The following is a 16,091-nucleotide window of genomic DNA, read 5'->3' on the forward strand; positions in this document are numbered from 1 at the left end:
ACCAGGAAGTGGATTCTCACCAGACACCAAATCTGCCAGTGCCTTGATCTTGGACTCTCAACTTTCAAGAAATGGGAGAAAAAATGTTTGCTATTGAAGCCAAGGAGTCTAACGGTATTTTTTTATAACAGCCTTGAACAGACTAATAGAGTTCTCTTCTATTTAGAGAGGAACTTCTCTAAGTTCTGCAATCTTTACTTTACCCTGACTTGTAAGTTTCCATACATTCATCTTTATGATTTCTCCCCTGTGAGTTCTCTGATGTTCTCAAAAGTGTCATTTCGGGCTAAAAGCATTCCAAATTTGTAAGATTTACAGGGCTGTTCATGTGTGAGCGCTTTCTTAGGTAATGTCCGGATGAAAGTTTTTCCATAGTCGTTACATTCATGTTTATTCTCTGTGAGTTTACTGATGCTCTCTGAGGTTTCACTTCTGGTGAAAATTTTCCCCACCTCTGTCACATTTATACGGATTCTCCCTGGTATGATCAATCAGATCAAAATATGCCACCCTGAAATTATGCCACTTTGGCAAAAGGATTCTTCTCAGCTGAAAGCCACTGAAAAATAGTAAACATAGAAAAACCCTTTCACTCTGTCTCCACCTTCCGAAAGGTAGTGTATAAATCTCCCTTCATAAAAGTGTTCCCCATTCTCTCTCTGGTATAATCCAAAGGAGGCAATTCTTATCGCTGTAGATGACACCAACTAATATCCGCATAAACAAATCTTAATGAAATACTACTCATCTTCCATTGGTTTCCCCGTCTATATACTTTCCCACCATGTACCACCTGTTTAAGCTCGAAATAGTATTCCTTTGATCACTTGTTTGCAAATGGTATATAAGCCAGAAGGTCTGATCACCTCTTTAGTTTCATTTGATTTATCTAAGACTCTCCACATGCATATGAAATAAACCATTTCCCTCCCACTGTTAATGTCTTTCAACTTGCAGGGTTCCAGCCATGGAACATAATAGAATACAAAAAAAAACCAACAAAAATCCCTAATTTTTCCTCCACTTTGCTTTTCACGTCAGACAAGTCTCTGAACACTTTCCCACATTACCAAGTTTACAGGATTTTTCACCTTTCTGAGTTTTCTGATGTTTTCATAGGTGACAGTCATTGGTGAAATTGTGTAAATCACTACACTCCATTGTGAGAACTGTCTTCAATTTTGAGAGTTAAGTTGCAAACAAAAGCTTTTCTTCCTTAGTTACATTGGTAGTATTTCTTCCCTGCAGTCTCTGTCGTATTAGGAGGACTGATTTCCAAACAAAAATGTTCCCAAATTTCATACATTCATAGGGTTTTTCCTGAGTAAATTCTCTGATGTCCTTTGAGGTATGATATGAAAACGAAACTCTTCCAGATTCATAGGGTTTCTCTTCCGTGGTGAGTGTTCGGATGTGTTTCCAAGGTTTGACTTCTTCTTCAAAGTTTTTCTACATTCATTACATTGGTAAGACTTTAACCCTTTGTGATTTCTCTGATGTACCCAAGGCTTGATTTCTCGATTAAGTTTTACCACATTCATTAAATTCATAATGTTTCTCACCTGTGTGAGTTCTCTGATATTTTCCAAAACTGCTTTGTGGCTGAAAGTTTTTTCACATTTAGTACCTTTGCAGGGTTTCTCCCATCTAAGTTCTCTGATGTCTTCTGAGGTGTGACATGGAGTTGAAAGTGTTTCTGCATTCAGAACATTTGTAGGTCTTCGCCCCTGTGTGAGTTCTCTGATGACTTCTGAAGTGCGGCATGGAGATGAAAGCTTTTCCAATTCATTACATTCATAAGGTTTCTGCCGTGTGAGTTCTCTGATGTACTCTGATACGTGACATGGAGATGAAAGCTTTTCCACTTCGTTACATTCATATGGTGTGTCCCTTATGTGTGTTCTCTCATGTTTTCCAAGGACTGCTTTGAGGTTGAAAGCTTTCCCACATTCATTAAATTCATAGGGTTTATACCCTGTGTGAGTTCTCTGATGTACTACAAGGCTTGACTCCTCAATGTAAGTTTTATGACATGTATATCATTCATAAGGTTTCGACCCTGTGTGAGTTCTCTGATAAACTCCAAGTCCTGATTTGCAGCTGAAAGTTTTCCCACATTCAGTACATTCATATGGTTTCTTCCCTGCGTGAGTTCTCTGATGTTCTGTAAGGTGTGACATGCAGTGGAAATCTTTTCCACACTCATGACATTCATAGGGTTTCTCCCCTGTGTGAGTTCTATGAGGTACTCTAAGGCTTGACTTCTCACAATAAGTTTTACCACATTCATTACATTCATAGTGTTCCTCACCTGTCTGAGTTCTCTGATGTACTCTAAGGCATGCTTTCCAGGTGTAACTTTTACCACATTCAGTACATTGATAGGGTTTCTCTTCTGTGTGAATTCTCTGATGTACAACGAGGGATAATTTCCAGGAAAACCCTGTCCCACATTCATTACATTCATAAATAAACAGATTTTCCAAAATTTAACTTTACCTTGCTTAAATATAAATTCACTATTTGAGTTATAAGGTATTAATGATATACTGTGTTGCCTAATTGAAAAAATGAAAACAATTACATTCTATCCTTTATGTTAAACTCACAATACCCACATTTTATTGTAACTACTAATATCTAAACTTCGAAAGGTGCCCATTGTGGAACAGATTCCACTTTGGATTTAGTTGTCTAGGAATAATACCTTTTACCAGTATTCTAAAACTCACCTCGAAAACTCCCATTTAGAAAGTTGTCCTCTACTAACATTGGGTCTTTTTGTTCCAACTTCAAGATCACTTCTGGTTCTATAGCGCAATACCTTGTAAATGAGAAATAACTTAGGATGTGGGTTTCCTGTATGGGCTCTGATGATTCTGAATGTGAAGGAAGATTCAGATTTAAGAGTGGCACAGAAACGATACTCACTTGACCCCTTCTTTGGGGAGGTGAAAAACAAAAATATTTTCAGATGCTCAAAAGAACTCTCCTTAAACCCCTAAATCACAAACCTAAATAACATTAAGTTCTAACAAAGGTTCATGCTTATTAGCTACACAGAGAGAGAGCAAGAGCGAGAGCGAGAGCGAGAGCGAGAGAGAGAGAGAGAGAGAGCGCAAGAGTGTGCAAGCAAGCTATGGAGATCTACAAAAGGGTCCCTTCAATCTTTACTTGGATACTAATTTGTGGACACATGTCAGGAAACTATGTAGGGGTGGGAAATTACCAGAAAAAAGTAGAATGGTAAATCACCAAAGCACACACAGAAGTGGGAAGTTTACATTTCCAAAGTGGAGAGGCAAAGGATCTTCAGTAAGATACCTCACTAGAAACTGTAAAGGGCAGAAGGTAGTGGGCTGATATACTATAACTACTCACACAAAAGGACTATCAGAGAAGAATCAGGAAAATGATCTTTCAAAGATAAAGGCCAAACAAATATATTTCCAGATGAACAAAAATTGAGAGATGTTTGTTGCTAGCAGAGCCACCTTACAAGATACACAAAAGAAAGTTCTCTTGACTGATTTAAAAAGTAACTGTATAAAACAATGAATACATGTGTGCAATGTTCGGTTTCTAACAAACACAGATGCATTTTTATATTTCCCAATAAAACTATAAAAGACGTAAGTGGGAGTCAAGCTATACTAGACTAACGAAATACAGTAGTACCTCAGTTTTCGAGCATCACTGTTGACAAACATTTCGGTTTACATATGCCGTAAATTTTATGGATCCATGGTATCATTAGATAGTAAAATTCATGCTAAATTTGCTGTTTTAGGGGTTGATTTTAAAGGTCTGGAACAGATTAATCCATTTTGCATTACTTTCTATGGGGAAACCACACCTCGGTTTTTGAACATTTCAGAACTCAGACTTCCGGAACAGATTACGTTTGAAAACCATAATACCAAACAGTAACTGTAATACCAAACAATAACTGAAATGCACAGTAACAAATGAAGACAAACACAATTTAACAATATATTAACATATATAACAAAAATTAACATATAACAATACCACAAGAAGGGGGTAGGAAGAATAAACCTACATAGGAGTAACCTGTCTATACATCTCTAAAACTAAGTTAACATAAACTTGATGTAGATTCTGGTAAGTGCAGGTGTATGTGATAAATCCTAAGGGAATAACTAATGAAATAAACTCTAAAAATATTGTGTAAAATATCATTAAAGAAAGTAAAGTGTTACATTAAAAAATATTCACATACTACAAAACAACAGCAGAGAAATGGATGACCAAAATATGACACATGTAGAAAACAAAATTAAAAATGGGAGACAAATATTCAATCTTATAAGAAATAGCATTAAATGTGAAAGAACTAAGCAATCCAGACAAAAAGCAGAGATTGTCAGACTAGATTTAAAAAGAAAAAAAAAAAAAAAAAAAAAAAAAGATCAAACCACACTCAACTATATGCGGTCTAAGGACATACACATTAAATTGAAAGATACAAAGATATTGAAACTAAGAGGATGGAAGAAGATATTACATGCAAAGAGCAACCATAGGAAAGCTATACTAATATCCAACAAAATAGACTTTAAATTAAAAAAAAATGTTATTAGAGATAGAGACATATTTATAATGACAAAAGAGTAAATCCATCAAAAAGATGTTACAACAATTATAAAAATATACGCATCCAAAAACTGAGCCCAAAATACATAAAGTTAAAACCGTCAATTGAAAGGAAACATAGACAATTAAACAATAACAGATGGAGACTTCACTATCACTCTTTCAATAAGGGATAGAGTAACTACGTAGGAAACAGAAGATTTGAAAAACACTATCAGCCAATTAAAGCTAACAGACATATATATGGCACACTCCATATAACAGTAGCACAATTCACATTCTTCTAAAATGCACATAAAACAGCCACCAGGATATGCCATTTATTAGGCCAAAAAACAAACTTCAATAAATTTAAAAGAAGAGAAATAATACAAAGTATCTTTCCTGACCCTAATGGAATGAAATCAGAAATCAGTAATGGAAAGAAATTTGGGAAATTCACAAATATGTAAAAATTGAATACCAGTGATCTAAGTAATTAATGGATCAGAAAGGAAATTGAAAATACTTTTTGATTACCAAGACTGAAGGTACAACATACCAAAACTTATAGGATGAAGCAAAAACAGTGTTTAAAGGGAAATTTATAGCTATAAATAACTATAGAGTTGACTCTTGAACAACGCAGGTGTGGTGGGGCCCCAACCCCATGCAGTTGAAAATCCATATATAATAGGAGCTTCCGGAAAAATGGCGGCGTGAGGTGAGCCTCAGTACAGCTCCCCTGGAATTTACAAAGAATCGAACAAAAAAACTCCACAAAGGACTCCCTGCACAGCAGACAGGCAAGACGAAGAGGCCCACTACCGACTGAAATCACCTACAGGTGGGAGATTCACGCGAGTGGAGGGAGGAGGAAAGGGAGAAGTGCGCGGAGACGGAGCCGTGCGGGCGCAGGACGCAGACCTGGCTCAGTGCTCTGAGCTCGCTGCTTCCCGAAACTACCGCAGCTGCGAGTGAGGGAAGAACTCGGACTGCTAGGGCTCCGCCTGGGCTCCACAGGGCTGAGGGGACAGCATATACCACGGCTGAACCCAACGCTCACGGCAGAGAACTCGGAGTATAGACTGAGGGGAAAAGGCTGAAAACGGTGGTTTAAGCCCGCACTGCCGAGCAGAGGACGGAGCCTTAGGCACTGAGACTAGCCGCCCCCTCCCTCCCCTCCCAGAGCTCACCCCGCCCCCACCTGCCCGGTGCTAGAAGCGAAACAGTAGCAGTGTCAGATCAAAACAACAGAAAATTTGCTATTTTGAGAACTGTGGACCGCAGACACAAATTCACAGCCCAACTAGTTCCGGCAAAGGGGAGAGAGCTGTGGAAGGAGGACCGGCTATGGTGGTGGTCGCCGCCATTGCTCTGGGCCACCTCTCACAACTCACCCCGCCCCTGACCCCACCTATCTGGGCGGATCCCTGCAGGAGTAAACAGAACTGCTGAAACATACGGGCTCTGAATCAGGAGCTGAAGAGCTTTGGAACATCAAAAGCTTTCTGCATACCCACTGGGACACTGCGCCCTGTGACATAGATGAACTATTAACAGAGGAGAAGCCCGTCTCACAGGGAATCCCCCCATTGTGTGAGAAGTTGGAATAGTGCAGAGAAAACATAGCACTACCGTGTGGGAGAAGAAAAATAAGTTGCAGTTGGAGAAATAATAAAACATTCTACCAACAAGTACTGACAAACAAAAGAAAGACCGCTTTCTATCAAGCTGTTGCAGAAGTAACTCCTGTAGATGTCTAGGAAGAGAAATAGTAAACCAGTAATCGCCATGAATAACCAAGGCAACAAGATAGCTCAGAAAGAAAGTGAAAAATCTCCAAAGAAGGCACTTAAAGATACAGAAATATGTGACTTAAATGACAGCGAATTCAAGATTGCAGTTCTGAAAAAACTCAACGAGATACAAGAAAACACAGATAGGCAGTTAAATGAACTCAGAAACTCAATCAAAGAACAGCATGAGCATTTTACGAAAGTGATTGAAATTTTAAAAAAGAACCAAAGAGAATTTCTGGAGATTAAGAACTCAATAGAAGAAATTAAGAACGAAATAACCAGCTTAGGTAGTAGAGTTGACCAGATGGAGGAAAGAATCGGTGACTTCGAAGATAGAAACCTGGAAATGACACAGATGGAAGAAGAAAGCGACTTGAGAATTAAAAGAAATGAAAGAACTCTACAAGAACTTTCTGACTCCATCAGAAAGAGCAATATAAGAATGATGGGCATACCAGAAGGAGAAGAAAGAGAGAAGGGAACAGAGAATATATTCAAACAAATTGTCGATGAGAACTTCCTAAACTTGTGGACAGAACCGGACCCTCGAATCCAAGAAGCAAATAGAACACCTAGTCACCTCAATCCCAACAGGCCTTCTCCAAGGCACATTGTATTGAAGCTGTCTAAAATCAACGACAAAGAAAGAATCCTCAAGGCAGCCAGGGAAAAGAAGACGGTAACTTACAAAGGAAAGCACATTAGATTATCATCAGATTTTTCAGCAGAAACTCTACAAGCCAGGAGGGAGTGGAACCAAATATTCAAACTATTGAAAGAGAGAAATCATGAGCCAAGAATAATATATCCAGCAAAGATATCCTTTAGATATGAAGGAGGAATAAAGACCTTTCCAGATATACAGAAGCTGAGGGAATTTTCTAATACACGACCTGCACTACAAGAAATACTAAAGGAGGCGATTCGACCACCATCAACAGGGACAATTTGTGGCAACCAAAGCTCAAAAAGGGGGAGAGTAAAGGCCTGAACCGGAATACGGAAATGGAGAAAGTAAGCGTGCTGAAGAAAATGGAATACTCTAAATATCAAACTTTCTTTTACATAAACTTAAGGGTAACCACTCAAAAAAAATCCAGAGCTGAAATATATACTGTAATAAAAGAAGAAACAGAGGGAAACATCATAGAATACCACCACACAGAAATAATAGACAACAACAAAAAGGCAAAGAAACAATGGAGACACAGCCTTACCAGAAAACTATAGATAGAATGACAGGAAATCCTCACATATCAATAATCACCCTAAATGTAAATGGACTGAACTCACCAATAAAAAGGCACAGAGTAGCAGATTGGATCAAAAAACTAAACCCAACCATAAGCTGTCTCCAAGAGACACATCTCAGCTACAAGGACAAGCATAGACTCAAAGTGAAAGGGTGGAAATTGACACTCCAAGCAAATGGTACCCAGAGAAAATCAGGTGTAGCCATAATGATATCAGATGAAACAGACTTCAAGGTGAAAAAGATAACAAGAGACAAAGATGGACATTTCATAATGGTGAAGGGGACTGTACAACAAGAAGACATAACAGTCATCAATATTTATGCCCCCAATCAGGGAGCACCGAAATACACCAAGCAACTACTAACAGAACTAAAGGGAGAAATGGACAAAAACACAATTATACTAGGGGACTTAAATACACCATTGACAGCTATGGATAGACCATCCAAACAGAAAATAAATAACGAAATAGTAGCCCTAAATGACACATTAGATGAAATGGACATAATTGACATTTATAGAGCACTTCATCCTAAAACATCAGACTACACACTCTTTTCTAGTGTACACGGAACATTCTCAAGAATAGACCATATATTGGGACATAAAATCAGTCTCAACAAATTTAAGAAGATTGAAATCATACCATGCATATTCTCTTATCACAAGGCTTTGAAATTCGATATCGACTGTAAAAAGAAAGCGGGAAAAAACACAAATACATGGAGATTAAACAACATACTTTTAAAGAAAGACTGGGTCAAAGAAGAAGTTAGAGGAGAGATCAAAAGATACATAGAAACAAATGACAATGAAAATACATCCTACCAAAATTTTTGGGATGCAGCGAAAGCAGTTTTAAGAGGGAAATTTATCTCATTACAGGCCTATCTCAAGAAACAAGAAAACTCCCAAATAAATAACCTCATGTTACACCTTAAAGAACTAGAAAAAGAAGAACAAGTAAAACCCAAGGTCAGCAGAAGAAAGGAAATAACAAAAATTAGAGCAGAACTAAATGAAATAGAGAACAGAAAGACAATAGAAAAAATTAACATGACAAAGAGCTGGTTCTTTGAAAAGATTAACAAAATTGACAAACCCTTGGCTAGACTTACTAAGATAGAAAGAGAGAAGACACTGATTAACAAAATCAGAAACGTAAAAGGGGAAGTTATCACGGACACCACAGAAATACAAAAGATCATCCAAGAATACTATGAAGGACTATATGCCACCAAATTCAACAACCTAGAAGAAATGGACAAGTTCTTAGAAACATATAGCCTTCCAAGGCTGAACCATGAAGAACTGGAAAATCTAAACAGACCGATCACCAGTAACGAAATTGAATCAGTCATCCAAAACCTTCCCAAAAGCAAAAGTCCGGGACCAGATGGCTTCACTAGTGAATTCTACCAAACCTTCAAAGAGGATCTAATACCAATCCTGCACAAACTCTTCCAAAAAATTGAAGAAGAGATAGTACTCCCTAACTCATTCTATGAGGCCAACATCACCCTGATACCAAAACCTGGTAAGGACAGCACAAAAAAAGAAAACTACAGACCAATATCTCTGATGAATACAGATGCAAAAATCCTAAATAAAATTCTAGCAAATCGAATACAACAATGCATTAAAAAGATTATTCATCACGACCAAGTGGGGTTCATTCCAGGGGCACAAGGATGGTTCAACATCCACAAACCCGTCAATGTGATACATCACATAAACAAAATAAAGGACAAAAATCATATGATTATATCAATTGATGCAGAAAAAGCATTTGACAAGATACAACATCCATTTATGATTACAACACTTAATAAAATGGGTATAGAAGGAAAATACCTTAACATAACAAAGGCCATATATGACAAGCCCTCTGTAAATCTCATAATTAATGGAGAAAAACTGAAGCCCTTTGCTCTACGTTCAGGAACACGACAGGGATGTCCCCTATCACCTCTGCTTTTCAACATAGTGTTGGAAGTCCTTGCCAGAGCAATCAGGCAAGAGAAAGAAATAAAAGGCATCCAAATTGGGAATGAAGAAGTTAAATTATCACTCTTTGCAGATGACATGATGCTATATATAGAAAACCCTAAAGACTCCACCGAAAAGCTATTAGAAACAATCAACCAATACAGTAAAGTTGCCGGCTACAAAATCAACGCACAAAAGTCCATTGCCTTCCTATATACTAACAATGAAATCTCAGAAAAAGAAATACAAAAAACAATTCCTTTTGCAATTGCAGCAAAAAGAATAAAATACCTAAGAATAAACTTTACCTAGGACGTGAAAGACCTATATGCTGAAAACTATAAGACATTTTTGAAAGAAATTGAAGAAGACACAAAGAAATGGAAAGACATTCCGTGCTCATGGATTGGAAGAATCAACATAGTTAAAATGGCCATATTACCCAAAGCAATATACAGATTCAATGCAATCCCCATCAAAATCCCAATGGCATATTTTAAATAAATAGAACAAAAAAAATCATCAGATTTGTTTGGAACCACAAAAGACCCCGAATAGCCAAAGCAATCTTAACAAAAAAGAACAATAATGGAGGTATCACACTTCCTGACTTTGGCTTGTACTACAGGGCTACAATAATCAAAACAGCATGGTATTGGCAGAAAAACAGACACATAGACCAATGGAACAGAATTGAGAACCCAGAAATAAAACCACATAAATATGGACAGATAATTTTTGACCAAGAAGCTAAAAACATACAATGGAGCAAAGACAGCCTCTTCAATAAATGGTGCTGGGAGAATTGGATAGCCACGTGCAAAAAATGAAACTGGACTGCTATTTGTCACCATGTACCAAAGTTAATTCAAAATGGATCAAAGACTTAAGCATAAGACCTGACACAATAAACTGCATAGAAGAAAACATAGGTACTAAACTTATGGACCTTGGGTTCAAAGAGCATTTTGTGAACTTGACTCCAAAGGCAATGGAAGTAAAAGCTAAAATAAACGAATGGGACTATATGAAACTTAAAAGCTTCTGCACAGCAAAAGAAACCATTGACAAAGTAAAGAGGCCACCAACTGAATGGGAGAAGATTTTTGCAAACAGTACCTCCGATAAGGGGCTAGTATCCAGAATATACAAGGAACTCATGCAACTCAACAACAAAAAGACAAACAACCCAATTGAAAAATGGGCAGAGAACCTGAAGAGACATTTCTCCAAAGAGGACATACAAATGTCAAGCAGACATATGAAAAAATGTTCAACATCACCAATCATCAGAGAAATGCAAATCAAAACCACAATGAGATACCACCTCACCCCATTCAGAATGGCTATCATCAACAAGACAAATAGTAACAAATGTTGGAGAGGCTGTGGAGAAAAAGGAACCCTCATACACTGTTGGTGGGAATGCAGACTGGTGCAGCCATTATGGAAGGCAGTGTGGAGGTTCCTCAAAGAATTACGAATAGAATTGCCATATGACCCAGCAATCCCTCTCCTGGGTATCTACCCAAAAGATCTGAAAACATTTAGAGATAAAGACACGTGTGCTCCAATGTTCATTGCAGCTTTGTTTACGGTGGCCAAGACATGGAAACAACCATAATGTCCTTCGATAGATGAATGGATAAAGAAGTTATGGTATATATACACAATGGAATACTATTCGGCAGTAAGAAAAGATGATATAGGAACATTTGTGACAACATGGATGGATCTTGAGAGAGTAATGCTGAGCGAAATAAGTCAGACAGAAAAAGCAGAGAACCATGTGATTTCACTGATTTGTGGTATATAAACCAAAAACAACAAAAGAACAAGACAAACAAATGAGAAACAGAAACTCATAGACACAGACAATAGTTTAGTGGTTGCCAGAGGGTAAGGGGGGCGGGGGGTGGGGAGTGGGAGATGAGGGTAAGGGGGACCGAATATATGGTGATGGAAGGAGAACTGACTCTGGGTGATGAACACACAATGGGATTTATAGATGATGTAATACAGAATTGTACACCTGAAATCTATGTAATTTTACTAACAATTGTCACCCCAATAAATTAAAGAAAAAAAAAAATCCATATATAACTTCTGACTTCCCAAAAACTCAGTCATCACTTGGTGTCCATGGGAGGTTGGTTCCACGGTGACCCCATCACACGGATACTAAAATCCACACATGGCGGTGACGTCATAGGAATGGCGGCAGCGGGGCACACTTTTTGAGTTCTCCGTCGGATCTTATCAGAAACGGGAAGCTTATAACCCATCAAAGGACTCTCTGCTCATCACGCAGAACAGCGAAGAGACTCGTGCAGGGATTACTTGCAGTTGGGGAAAATTGGGCGAGCAGGGGAAGGAAGGGAGTGGAGTGGAGACGCGCCACACTGGCGGCGGTGGGGACAGGGGGGTGGAATCGGCACCTGTGCCTGTGAAAATCCAGCCCACATCCACGGCTACAGATATGCAGGAGATCCCCGGACGGAGGAGAGCGCGGAAGCCAGGAGGTGGGCTCTTTGCCCTGCATCCCACAGCAGACTTCTCCCGCTGCAGGGGCAGCATATCCAGCATTTGAGGCAGTAACCTCAGCTGATACCTCCAGTTAAGCCTTAATCCGGACAAAGGACACAAACTCCATACCTGGGCCCCTCCCCCCGCTCTTCCGACCCTACCCCCGCCTTTCTAGAGACTTGATCTGGCCCCTGCACTAAGGAACAGTGGCAGATTACAGAGGAGCCTTGGTGCTCGGGCTCCGGGAAGACAGGCGGGCTGCTCTGGCCCAGGGAGGAGGCTGGGAGGAGTGTGGTTTTTGCTGGGCTGGGAGAGGGGGGAATCCTCCGTCCCCAGCCACCACCTTTTCTGGCCTGCAGGAAGGGTGTGACACAGCTGGGCTGGGAAAGAGAGGACCCCTCCTTCCGTCCCCAGCCCCCACCCTTTCTGGCCTGCCTAGGGCGGAGCAGTTACATCAGCGGAGGCACTCCCAGGGATCAGCAGTAAGCGGCAGACGCAGCTCCCAGCTTTCAGCAGCTGAGAAATCTCCTGCCCGCCACACACACACACACACACACACACACAGGGAAGAGGTGCCCTAAGACTCAGGAGAACTGGACACAGGGCTGGTGGTGCTACTCTCAGTGTGCATATGTGCAGGCAAGGGCAGAAACTGCACTGGCTTTGTAAAAACTACCGTCCAGACCCCTCAGCCCCACGCATCTAAAGCTGCAGTCCCAACGTCACTCTGGGCACCAGGTGACCGGCTCTACCTGCACAATACGCAGGGGACTCTGTGCTACAGCAGAGGACAACCTGGAGATTACTTGGTGGGCTTAAGCCATGACTGGCGCTGCTTTTTGTTCTGTTTTGATTTATCTTTATATCTTTGACATCTTTGCCTGTGTCGAGTGGGGGTTGTCGATTGTTTTTTACATGTGAATGTATTTGATTTTTTCTTTGTTGTTGTTGTTGTGCTTGGTGATTTGCTTTGTTCTGAAATTGCCCTACCAGGGCCCAGCTTAAGAGGCACAAGATTCAACATACCCAGAGGCCAACTCCAGACCAAACCAGAGTACTACCGGATTTGACCTACAAGTGACACACCCAGAGGGGATCCTTTACAGGCACAAGAGCCCATTGAGGCCAAACCACATTTAAGCGGTCAACCCTCACGCAGCAGAACACCCTGCAGTGGGCAGAGCCAAGTCTCACAACTAGTCAGCCTATGAGTTAACCCCACCTACTCACAAGTGAAAAGCAATTAAAGATCTTTTTTAACAGGACAATATACACAACACAAGAGTCACTTTTGGAGCACACGCAGAGGAGAAGAACGAAGTAGTACAAGTGAAATATAAAGGACACATACTACATACTAACCCAGCAAGAACTAAGAACTCCAGGGCATCTACCTAACACATCGAAGCAAACACAGAGAGTCAGCCAGAATGAGGAAACAAAGAAACATATCCCAAATAAAAGAACAGAAGAAACTTCCAGAAATGGAACCAAATGAAGCAGAGGTAACCAACCTATCAGAGACAGAGTTCAGAATACTGATGATAAGAATGCTTAAGGACCTTAGAGAGGACATCAAGAAGGATGTAGAAATCATAACGAACAACCAGTTAGAATTAAAGAACACAATTACCGAAATAAAGAACTCACTTGAAGGAATTAACAGCAGGTTAGATGAAGCAGAGGATCGAATCAGCGACTTAGAAGACAAGTTAGCAGAGATCACCCAAACAGAACAACAGAAAGAAAAAAGAATAAAAAACCATGAGGATGGTTTAAGAGACCTATGGGATAACATCAAGTGCAACAACAAGTGCATCATAGGAATACCAGAAGGTGAAGAGAAGAAACAAGGGATTGAGAACATATTTGAAGTAATAATGTCTAAAAATTTCCCTAACCTGATGAAGGAAACCAACATGCAAGCCCAGGAAGTGCAGAGAGTTCCAACCAGGATAAACCCAAACAGGTCCACTCCAAGACACATTATAGTTAAAATGGCAAAGGTTAAAGACAAAGAGAGAATCCGAAAAGCAGCAAGAGAAAGACAGAGGGTTACATACAAGGGAACTCCCATAAGACTATCAAATGACTTTTCTGCAGAAACATTGAAGGCCAGGAGGGAGTGGCAGGAGATACTCAAAGTGATGGAAAACAAAGGCCTACAACCTAGGTTGCTTTATCCAGCAAGGCTATCATTTAAAGTTGATGGAGAGATAAAGAGCTTCCCAGAAAAGAATAAGCTAAAGGAATTCATTACCACCAAGCCAGCATTGCAAGAAATACTAAAAGGACTTCTGTAAATAGAAGAAAGATGAAAACAATCTAACTACAAATTTTAAAACAGTAATAACTATGTACCTATCAATAATCACTTTAAATGTAAATGGATTAAATGCTCCAATCAAGAGACATAGGGTGGCTGAGTGGATAAGAAAGCAAGACCCTTGCATATGCTGTATACAAGAGACTCACCTCAGATCAAAAGACACACACAGCCTGAAAGTGAAGGGTTGGAGTAAGATATTTCATGCAAATGGAAATGAGAAAAAAGCTGGAGTTGCAATACTTATTTCTGACAAAATAGACTTTAAAATGAAGAAAATATTAAAAGACAAAGATGGGCACTATATAATAATAAAGGGATCAATTCGACAAGAGGACATAACCCTAGTAAACATTTATGCACCCAACATAGGAGCACCTAAATATATAAAACAGATAATGGCTGACATAAAGACAGAGATCAACAGTAACACTATCATAGTAGGGGACTTCAACACACATCTGACTACAAGGGACAGGTCTTCCAGATAGAAAATCAATACGGAAACAACAGCCTTAAATGATACATTGGACCACTTGGATTTAATCAATATTTTCAGAGCATTCCACCCCAATGCTGCAGAATACACGTTCTTCTCAAGCGCACATGGAACATTCTCCAAGATAGACCATATGTTAGGCCACAAAGCAAGTCTTGATAAATTTAAGAAAATTGAAATCATACCAATTGTCTTCTCTGACCACAGTGCTATGAAATTACAAATGAACTACAGGAAAAAAACTGGAAGACACACAAATTCATGGAGGATGAATAATATGTTACTAAATAATGAATGGGTCAAGCAGGAGATCAAGGAAGAAATCAAAAGATATCTCGAGACAAACGAAAATGAAAATACAACGACCCAAAATCTATGGGATGCCGCGAAAGCAGTCCTAAGAGGGAAGTTCATAGCACTGCAGGCCTACCTAAAGAAACAAGAAACATCACTAATCAACAGTTTATCTTCACACTTAAGGCATCTGGAAAAAGAACAACAAAATAAGCCCAAAGGGAGTACAAGGAAGGAGATAATAAAGATCAGAGCGGAAATAAATGAAATAGAAACCAGAAAAACAATACAAAAGATCAATGAATCCAAGAGTTGGTTCTTAGAGAAGATAAACAAAATTGACAAACCTTTAGCCAGACTCATTAAAAAAAACAGAGAGAGAACCCAAATTAATAAAATCAGTAATGAAAGAGGAGAAGTGACAACAGACACCGCAGAGATACAAAAAATTTTAAGAAATTACTATGAGCAACTGTATGCCAACAAATTTGACAACCTGGAAGAAATGGACAATTTCCTAGAGGCGTACAACCTTCCAAGGCTAACTCAAGAAGAAACAGAAAACCTGAACAGACTGATTACCACCAAGGAAATTGAATCAGTAATCAACAATCTCCCAACAAACAAAAGCCCTGGACCAGATGGCTTTACAGGCGAATTTTACAGAACGTTCAAAAAAGAATTGTCACCTATTCTCCTCAAACTCTTCCAAAAAATCCAGAGGGAGGGAAGACTCCCAAACACTTTTTACGAAGCCACTATCACCCTGATCCCAAAATCAGACAAAGACACCACAAAAAAAG

General features: G+C 39.5%; 1 pseudogene; it reads right to left on the bottom strand.

Moving 5' to 3' along the window:
* Positions 1 to 1,647: 1,647 nt before the first annotated feature.
* On the bottom strand, positions 1,648 to 2,489 carry LOC148755043 (uncharacterized; annotated as a pseudogene).
* Between the last annotated feature and the right edge of the window lie 13,602 nt (positions 2,490 to 16,091).

Source organism: Rhinolophus sinicus, chromosome 16 (genome assembly GCF_057876585.1).
Source record: "Rhinolophus sinicus isolate RSI-liver-muscle chromosome 16, RSI-T2T, whole genome shotgun sequence".
Classification (NCBI taxonomy): domain Eukaryota; kingdom Metazoa; phylum Chordata; class Mammalia; order Chiroptera; family Rhinolophidae; genus Rhinolophus; species Rhinolophus sinicus.